We start from the raw sequence: 10,774 nt of genomic DNA on the forward strand, positions 1-10,774 counted from the left end.
AGCTGTGAGAACACAAGAATCCCAAGCCAATAGACGATGTCGCCCACACCCTCCCTACCAACCAGGACAACGGGTCTGGCTCTCCATGAAGGACATCAAGTTGCGGCTACCAAGCACTATCGTATCTCTCCCTCTTTCCATGTGTCCCTCCTCAAACCCGTCCACTCGGGAACTGACCCTGGCCATGAAGCCCCAGAACCACCACCACCACCACTGGACTTTGATGGAACTCTGGCATATAGGGTGAATGTGTTACTGGACTCGAGACGAAGAGGGGGTCAGCTCCAGTCTTACCAAGTGTTATTCTTCCTCTGTTCCTGCTTGATTTCCTGTGTATGATTCTGCCTGACTTCTTGACTCACGGTATTTGTACTCTGCCCCTTTTGTTCTGACGCCTGATAGGACTGATGTTCGTGTTTGGACTCATTGCCTGCCTCTCCAGTATTGTCTCTGCTTCTGCCCTGGTGTATGACGAACGATCTGCTTGCTTCTCTGATTTTGACCCTCTGCCTGATTATCGACATCTGTTTAAAGCCTCGACTTTTAATAAACTTCCGCTCATGGATTCTAACCAAACTCCAGCGTCTCTGTTACATATATACTTCCGAAATATCACTGATTTACTATTATAGTTTTTCTTAATATTTTAATTAAATTTTATTTTCATATTTTCCGTTTTCATTTTAAAGTTTCAGTAATTCTTTTGTGTGTTTAATTGTTTTTTTATTTTTTTGTACTTCAAGTAAAACTAAAAGGAAATGTGAAATAATGCCTTACTGTTAACATTCAGACAGTTATTTGTTTGTGTGTGTGTGCGTGTAGACTGAGAAACAGCACTGACAGCATCTTTTGCAAAATTTATATAGCCTACCCTTTGGAACAGCTAAGAAACAATGCATTAGTCTGCTGCTTTTATTTAGTAATAAAAACGGACGTACTTTTGTTACGAGTGAAACATGAAATCACAGGACGTAATGCATTTTTAATGCTCGAGATACTGGAGGCATGCTGTGGTTTTTCTGAGCCTCAGTGAAGTCAAGCTGTCACGTTAAGCCATTACACACAGAGGAGATCCCAAACACGACTGCAAAGCTCAGATTTTGAGTTCAAATGGTGCAGCCACCACCGAGAAGATGCATGGTTTAACATCCTAAATGGAGTAAAATAACCCAAAATGCACTTTGGTTTGTGTGTACGAGCAGGAGCTTGTGTATCATCACAATACAGACGTTCAGGAAAACAGCATGTCTGTGAGAGTGACTCATGCTGACGAGAATAGGAAAGATTGAAAACGACGACACGGAATATTAAAAAGTACAACTATTTTGATGAATGTTGATAAGCGGGTTTCTATAATGAAACTTGACAAGCCTTTTCGTCTGATTAATAATAATTAATAATTAGTTACATTTATATAGAGCTTTTCTGGGTACTCAAAGCACTTAACATGAAAGCGGGGAATCTCCTCAACCACCACCAGCACTGCACTGCAGAGAGCCAAAGAATAAAGCAACAATATATGTTTCATCTGTATTTATATCTGCTTATGTGGGTATTTATACTTCATGCATCTTGATCGACCAAACCGCTATTCGATTGAATATGCACATTCAATTATACTTGGCTACAGAAATGTCTCTGGTAAAATGGATTTAAATTCTATTCTCACACTATATGCAAATATAACATAGTTCATTTCCACAATGATTGTAGTGATTGAGGGAGTAAAGTTTCTCTGTCTGTCTCAAATGCAGTACATCTTGGAAGGTATCTACTTAAAATTGCACAAAATCTGTACATCTTTATACTCGCTAGCTCTGTTCCGACACCTAATGAATATAGACATAATTTGAAGCCATCAGCGCTTTGAACGCAAAGGCTGCTCCTAACAAAAGGCAGAAAAAATATGCAACATTATTGCATAAGATACCTCATTATGACCAAATTCTTGAGCAGAATTACATCCCTCTTGAATAAGGTAATTCAAGAATGAATTGTGCTGAGCTCCGGAAAAAAAAAAATCCAAGACAACAGATAGAATCCTGAGAAATGTGATTATTAATATGCTTCTGTTTCATTCAGTACTAAAACATATTATGTGCTATGCATTTATATGTTAATACTAACCACTGGAATCAACTGTGCACTTATTGTTGTTGTTTCCTGTACTATATGCTGTTGTTTGTTCATTTGTTCTTTCTGATCTTGCTTCAAACTTTAAGGATTTTAAAAATTTTTCAAAACTCTTTCTTGCTTGTCTAATTAATTGTTATTGTACTTCCTTACATTCCAGTTTGAAATGCAGTTCAGTTTTCTATCTTAATTCAAATTCAGGAACTGAAGTGGAACTTTAAAAGGCATTCTTAATTCAATTCTGAATGGTGTATAACCCTGGCTGTCATTAAATAATAAACAAAAATACTATTGTAATCAATATTTGTGTGCTTTGATCAATTGTTATGCTTATTTAAGAATTGCCTTTCTGTAGCTTAAAGAGTAGAGCAAGCCGCTAGCAACATCAAAGTCATGGGTTTGATTTTTTTTTTTAAATGCACCTTGAATGTAAGTCACTTTGGATAAAAGCGTCTGCCAAATGCATAAATGTAAATAATTGCAGCTTCAGCTTAGCAACATGTTAACACTAAACTCTATTTAAAAAATGAATTGTGTGTGCAGTAATTGTTGTTGCATAGCAATGTAAATCTTAAAATGTAGCTGCCTTACGTAGGCAGTGGACAGCAAGTCACCTCAATGCTGTAGGCTTTGGAACAGAGGTAATTAGTTTCTTGCTAAAAAAAATTATAAGAATATTCTCCCTGCTAAATATTTGAAATCAATTCTAATAAAGGCTTGGGAGAAAGAGTCTACTTCTTTTATGTGTTAACTGGCAAGTTGTTCTCAACAGCCTCATTATTTCTGCAGGTAGATCTGTCAGTATAGCGAGTCACTGAAATGCTTCAAATTGCATCTCATTTTGTGGCCAGTATCTAAAAAAATATATAATAACAACAACAACAACAAAAATACTTAATGTCAGACTTCCAACTTGTGCAACTGTGCAGAAATGCACAAGTTGGAAGTCTGACTTTAAGTGATGTTGTATCACACTTGTATAAAACTGGAAATTACAGCTTACGGAGTTAAAACGGAATGCAGTATTAGTATAGATGCTGTTTCAGATATTGCAAACTGCTGCTTTCTACAGTTTTACGCTAAGTGCTGGTCCTCAGATCTATTGTACTCTGCAGTGCTCTGTAGATCAAGGGTTCTGTCAGTAAGACCGTGGGCATCCAAGCTGGAGCTTTGCTCTTTCTGAGAACGCTTTTATCTCCTCAAGGCTTGATTACTGTAATGCCTTGTATGCTGGAATCAGTCAGTCATTACTCTCACCATTACATTTAGTCCAAAATGCTGCAGCTCACTTTCTGACTGGGACAAAAAAGAGGGAACATGTTTGACCTATCCAGGCCTCTCTCCATTGGCTCCCAGTGAAACAAAGAATTGATTTTAAGGTTTTAATGTATGTGTTTAAAGCTCTACATGGACTTGCCCCTACTTATATATCAGAACTTTTAAGTTTGTATTCTCCTCAGAGATCACTCAGATCTTCAGTCCAGCTGTTACTAAATGTCCCAAAATCCCGTCTGAAAACTAAAGGAGACAGGTCTTTTTCAGTCTATGCTCCAAAACTTTGGAACACACTACCCCTAATGATTCTACATGGAGCTCTACATGGACTTGCCCCTACTTATATATCAGAACTTTTAAGTTTGTATTCTCCTCAGAGATCACTCAGATCTTCAGTCCAGCTGTTACTAAATGTCCCAAAATCCCGTCTGAAAACTAAAGGAGACAGGTCTTTTTCAGTCTATGCTCCAAAACTTTGGAACACACTACCCCTAATGATTAGTGTTTCCCCTACATTAACTGTTTTTAAAGCATCAATTAAAGCACATCTTTTTTTCTCAGGCTTACTCATAACTTGGTTTTATTCTCATATGTATTTCTCTAATGCCTGAGGTAGCAGCTTGTGATGTAGCAGGTTACGTCTATTTTTAACTATTATGTTAAAACTTTTGTTTTATTACTCTTCAAGTTATCAGATCAACTATTTGTTGTGTTCTGTTTTATTATGTGTGTCTTTTGCTCTTTGGTCAACATCTGTGTTGTTTTTAAGGTGCTATATAAATAAACCTTGACCTTGAACCTGATGATTGGAGCACAGATGGAACAAAGCGCCTGTGAACTTCTGATGTAAAGCTAAAGTCAATGAGCTAATACTAAACACTCTGATAACACTTTCTTCCACCCACCGTCACACATGCATACAGTACAATACCTCTAGAATCAGACTCTTCAATAGACACACACTCAGACATATGGGCTAACCTCACACCTACATTCAGACCTTCACACAAGCAGCTGTCCGCAGTCTGCTGTAGATGATTACTTTTGCAACCAGAGGCACAAAAGCTCTGGAGAGTCCATTAGGACCCTCACGGTGAGGCTGACAGAAATGGAGGTAACTGGGACTTTTCCTTGACAAGCATCCAAGCTAAAGCACAGTATGCTGTGAGCTCCCAATCACGTCTCTTTGCAACACACCTTCATTTGAAGGACTCCTTGTTTCTATTTTTTTTTGATGCACTGAACAGCTAATTCAACACAATGTCCCTCTTTGTCGAAAAATAAAATTATTACATCCAAGAAAGTGGGGTCAGACTGAGATTGAAAATTTCACTTAAACCTGGAAATAAACAGAAAATATTAGGATTTAAATAACATTTTAAATAACACTTAAATATGATGAGGAATTATGTCGTTTCTAGCAACCCATCTATCTATCTATCTATCTATTATCTGCTTGTCTAGTTGGTTTCCATTTTACTTCCTTACATTTACATTTTAATTGCAATTCAGTTTTCTATCTCAATTCAAATTCAGGAATAGATCTGGAACTTTAAATGCAGTTCGATTCTTAATGATGCATAACCTGGCTGTCATTAAAGCAAAAGGGGAACAACAAACATTAAGAAATTCATGTTTATATTTCATTTAGTTGAGTTCTTTAGTTTAACTCAAATTGTTATGTTCAGTGTAATGTTTAATTAAAAAAAATATATATATATATTATTTTCATTAGTCCAGATCATTGCATCTTTTCATCATTATATTGCAGCATCTATGATGTGAAAAATCCAGTTGTTAGTTCTTAGAGGTGTATGTGGAGATCATAGATGGGCTTTGCTTCGGCTAGCATTAGAACAGCTAAGAGCGCAGTAGTCCTCCAATTACTGAAGAATTAGAGCTCAAGGCCTGAGGTTATATTCCTCTCCACCCGCTCACTCTGCTATCTTTCTGTGGATTAACGCTTCTCTGTTCTTATCTGATACTGCAAGCTAAAATCCATGAGATACAGGCAGATAAGATCAAGGCAATAAGCCAAGAAGATGCAGCAAAGGAGCAGAGAGGCAATATGAACTTCAATATGTAAGACATTGTGCTACAGACCTAATACAGTATTTAAATAAGCTGAACAGTATTTAAATGAACTCATACAGTAGTGACCCACGTGTTGGGAGGTAGAAGCAGTTGCAGCTCTGGTCTGGTAACCCACAGGTCGCTTATTTAAACCCCATAAGGGGTGATTGATGACCTGGGGAGATGCTGAGTTCCCTATCTGAATCTGTTCTGCTGTTTCGCTAGTTTTTATCCTCTGTTTGTCCTGTTGTTTTGGACAAACCAGCTGTGTGTGTCCGGAGTGAGTGTTTGCCAACTCACTGTTCTGTCCACGACAGCCAGCCAAGCATCTGAACCTCAATCTGAGACCGAATGATCGTTTCTAATCATATGTGCCACTGATCACATTTACAGTCCCTGAGACTGTACTGATATCTAAATCTGCAATAATTGATAGAATAACAGAATGACAGATAGAAGGATGCATGGATGGATGGATGGATGGAAGGAAGGAAGGAACAAAAGAACAAACAATGCATATAGAACAATAGAAAGATATGAATGTAATGAACAGCAGAACAAACAATAGATACATACAGTATGCATGATAAACACAGATATCCAACTCACATATACATTCTGAGATACACAATCACACACACACACACACACACACACACACAATCAAGATCAATGTAATGACGAATGAGTTTGACTTTGAAATGATGAGAGACTCTTACAGAGGGAGTGTTTAAATTGAGGGCAGAGCTGATAACAGAAAACTATTGGAGTGAAAAGATTACTTGAAGAAATGACAGCAAGAGAGATCAGAGTAGAAGAGAGACTCTCAGACGTTGTGAACATATGTGTTTGTGTGTAATCATGTGTTAAGGTTGTTTGACTGCTTGATAGGTGATTTTCAGCATGTCTGCTCACTCAGAGTGTAACAAAACAGTAGCTTCCTCTTTACTCAAGTGTCTTTCCAGCTTAGTTTTATGGAATTTATAAAATTTTTGTTCCTGTTTTGTTTTAGGCTATTTCAAATACTTGATTGATTTCAGTCATTATGCTTAATAAAGCATTATTGATTAATTTCTTTCTAGTCTGGCAGATGCATCAAACAAATCACCCTCCATAAATGATTTGCAGATATTTATTAGTTTCAAGATGGCACATAAATTTAGTTTGTACAAGGCAGCCAGTGATGAATCATTGTTATTATTATGGTAGATATACAAAGATGACAACCACTACAACATCATCTCGTATTGATATTTATGTATATTTTTATTTGTCCAGAATATGCTCGGCTGCATGAGCTGGATGGGACACATTCAGTCCTCACAGTAGAAAATCTGGTTCATTACATAAGCTCATATTTGATCACAACATAAAATGCAAATGCTTAAGTTTGAGGTTTTTTCCCAGTGCTTCAAGGATTTTTCCTGCCTTTTCAGCTTGTTTTTCTTTCTCTATCGGCAGAAGGGTTTAGTCTATCTATCTATCTATCTATCTATCTATCTATCTATCTATCTATCTATCTATCTATCTATCTATCTATCTATCTATCTATCTATCTATCTATCTACTATCTATCTAGCTATCTAGCTATCGTCTGTTCTGTTGTTCATTCCATCATCCATCCATCTATCCATCTCCATCCATCCATCAACTGTTCTGTTGTTCATTCTATCTATCTATCTATCTATCTATCTATCTATCTATCTATCTATCTATCTATCTATCTATCTATCTATCTATCTATCTATCTATCTATCTATCTATCTATCTATCTATCTATCTATCTATCTATCTATCTATCTATCTATCTATCTATCTATCTATCTATCTATCTATCTATCTATCTATCTATCTATCTATCTATCTATCTATCTATCTATCTATCTATCTATCTATCTGTCTGTCTGTCTGTCTGTCTGTCTGTCTGTCTATCTATCTATCGTTTGTTTATTCTAGCTATCATTAAATCAGTCGTTCTATCTTTATATTGTTCTATCTATCTGTCATTCTATCCATTTATCACTCTATCATTCAATATATTGTTTGTTCTGTTGTTCATTCCCTAATCCATCTGGCTGTCTATTTGTTTATCTATCTTCAATCTTCAAGGCTGTTTAAACTTTTTTTCTATTTATCTTCCTTTCTTCTATCCATCCAATCTCACTAATAGTTAATGTTTGGATTTGGGTTGTAGAAACTGATCCTAGGCCAGCAAACTACTCAGTTTTATAGTGAGCATTATCTTGTCGCAAAGGGCAGTGGATTGAATTATATAATTCCACCACAAAGCCTCGACAAATCAATAGTATTTGCATTTAATTAAACTGCACACATACACAAATCAGCAGTGACTAACACACAAAGTACCCCACACCAGTGAACTCCTGAATATTATTATTCTCAGAGAACTGATATTTGCAAAACCGTGCCGTGCATTGGTGCGTTTCCCAAAAGCAACTATGGTCGCAAGTTCCGTCATTACCAATATATTTCAATGGAACGAACTACCATAGTTAGATAACGATGCTTTTGGGAAATGCACCCCAGAGCAGTTAAGCAGCAAAAGTATTAAATGCACAGTCCATCAAATCTGTGTTAATTTGATGAGTGGCAAGTTCAATCTGACCCAGCTGTTGGAGGTTTAGGCTTCTCTGCAAGGGTTCTGACCGTCTGCTGCTCCACTGCATGGACAGATGTGACCACAGCATGATCCACAGAGAGACAGCCATCTTTACACTTCTCTTTTGGTGTCACACATGCATAGTTCATTTTTATTTCAATGACATTCAAGGGGTCATATCATGAACAACCAAATTTTCTTCAGAGATAAAAGCATTCAAATTGTACATACTGTGTGTAATGAAACTAAACTGCAATAATGGCTTGTTTTATACCTGTGCAACTTATTAACATTCTATCACGTTTTTTTGACTTTGCCATGATGTAATCCAGCAGTTCAAAACAATTTCTTAATAATTCAAATTTTCTTATAATTCTTATACTTTTATAAAAGAAAACTTAACAAAATCAGTCCTAATTTAATTTCTCATGAACGGATTGACTCCTCTTCAAACTTTGTATGCATGTATGTATGTATTTATTTTATTTTTCATTCCATTCATGAAAAACTAAATTCGAAATATTTTATTATTATTATTATTATTATTATTATTATCATTATTAATTCCTCATTATCGGACTGACCCCTTATCAAACTTTTTTAAGGGTCATTCCATCCACAAAAAACTAAATTCTGACTGATTTTGTCACAAAAATCTTGATGAAATTATAACTTTACTACTAACATCATAAGTGGACCTCAAAAATAAAATACAATTAAATTAATGTTAAAATCTAGGTTAAAGATATACATCAGATATTTGATACAGGAGGAGAATTACATGTAATACATAAAATCATAGAATATTTATGCTCTGATTAAAAACCATCCCTTGTTGATTCTCACAAGAAAGGCTCTTTGTTAAATAAACTGTCTAAAACATAAAAAACTAGTCTCTTTAGACATTAAGCCTGAAGAAAGTTTAACAAGGAATTCAAAAGCATTCTTGTAACTGTTTTAGCCCCACATGCAGCTCTTCTGGTTTCATCCTGGAACTCTGTCTGTCTGTCTGTGTGTGTGTGTGTGTGTGTGTGTGTGTGCGCACACAAGGGTATTTCACGCACAAGCTGTTTTCCCTCAGAAAATCAATTTAACCAGTCGGTAGACAAAGAGGCTGATTATCTACCCTAGTTTTTTTAGGTAGCATTGCCGTCTCCTCTCTCAGGACTCTTCTCAACTATTAGCAATCTACCATCTAATACAGTGCAATGAGCCAAGACACAGCAAGCACAACAGGAAACCAGACTAATAAGTAAAACGTCTTGATATCAGACAAATTATACAACCATTAGGCAGACATGTCTCTTTAGAGAAAATGCACATTATTCTCTTCTATTAATAATGCAATTGGGAACTATGGGCCAGTGCTAAGAATTAACATGTCGATAATTCCACATTTCAAGAGAGAAATAGTTTGTGAAACCACCGTGGGGGTATTACAAAAGTCCTGCATATGCTTGGATAAAGAGAGGCGTATATTATAGACAGTATTATGAAGAAGTGAAGTCCAATATATTTGTATAGGCCTATAGAATATATTCCACAATAAATAGCAATCAGTGTGAGTCTGAGATCATTTTAACAAAAGGGCCTAGTAGCCACACTTTTACTCCAGAGAACATTTCTCAGGGTACACTGTTAAAAAAAATCCGTAAAATTTACGGTAAAAAAACCTATTGAAGTACTGTTTCAGCACCTGTTTTGTACCTTTGTAATACACTGATAACCACCAAATGCAGGTGGTGATGAGAAAGTCACATGATGAACCAAAGCCCATCACAAGCAGCTATTAAATAATAACATATATAATAGTTGCACAGTGTCATACACACAAACACTAAACACCATCATGGTAACACACATGAAACTGAAATAATGCAATAAACATTAATTGAACAAGATTAGGTGTAACACACAACCCTAATATACAAAACTGACAAGATTTATTTTTGAAAGCCTATTTCTTAATATGCACAAAAAAATGTTTGTCATCAAAAAAAAATAAAAATTTGAATGGAAACATGCAGTTCCCTTTCGAAAGGGAACTCCACGCTGCATCCTCTAGAGGGCGCTAGGGGAACGCCTTCAGCGTGACCGGTGTCTGAAGCATGAAATGAAAAAACGACAATGCCCTTTCTGCTGAAGCCTCCGCTCTCCAGAGCTCCACTTAGGCAGTGATATGAGTTCGTAGGTGTTTTCCTTTTAAGCCTCCCTAACTGCCTCTGGCATTGAGTGTAGTTAGGTCTCCTCTCGTTTTAGAGAGTCGTTATGCTGAGACTTCCACTCTTAAGAGCCCCCCTACCAGGGTTGAGTGTTGTTAGGCTTCCTCTCGGTTAAGAGAGTCATTCTTCTCAAACCTCCGCTCTCCAGAGCTCCGCTTAGGCAGTACTAATAGTTTGAAGGTTCTTTGGTGAGCTGCGTGAACTGTCTCTAGCACTGAGTGTACTTGGGTCTCCTCTCGTTTTAGAGGGTCGTCATGCTGAGATCTAGGAGCTTCTCTACTAGGGTTGAGCGTTGTTAGGTTTCCTCTCGTTTAAGAGAGTCGTCTTGCTGAAGCCTCCGCTCCCCGGAGCTCCGCTTAGGCAGTAATATGAATTGTAGGCTCTTTCTTTTGAGCCTCACTAACTGCCTATGGCGTTGAGTGTAGCTAGGTCTCCTCTCGCTTTAGAGAGT

General features: G+C 36.8%; 1 long non-coding RNA gene across 1 annotated transcript; it reads right to left on the minus strand.

The window, feature by feature from the left end:
• Window positions 1-291: 291 nt before the first annotated feature.
• On the minus strand, window positions 292-9,491 carry LOC107586112 (uncharacterized). The gene is made up of 3 exons (XR_001609320.1): window positions 9,481-9,491; window positions 4,649-4,655; window positions 292-456 (listed from the first exon to the last, which is right to left on the minus strand). It is a non-coding gene; the product is annotated as an uncharacterized lncRNA (long non-coding RNA).
• Between the last annotated feature and the right edge of the window lie 1,283 nt (window positions 9,492-10,774).

Source organism: Sinocyclocheilus grahami, unplaced genomic scaffold (genome assembly GCF_001515645.1).
Source record: "Sinocyclocheilus grahami isolate Dianchi unplaced genomic scaffold, SAMN03320097.WGS_v1.1 scaffold77.1, whole genome shotgun sequence".
In the NCBI taxonomy this organism is placed as follows: Eukaryota; Metazoa; Chordata; class Actinopteri; order Cypriniformes; family Cyprinidae; genus Sinocyclocheilus; species Sinocyclocheilus grahami.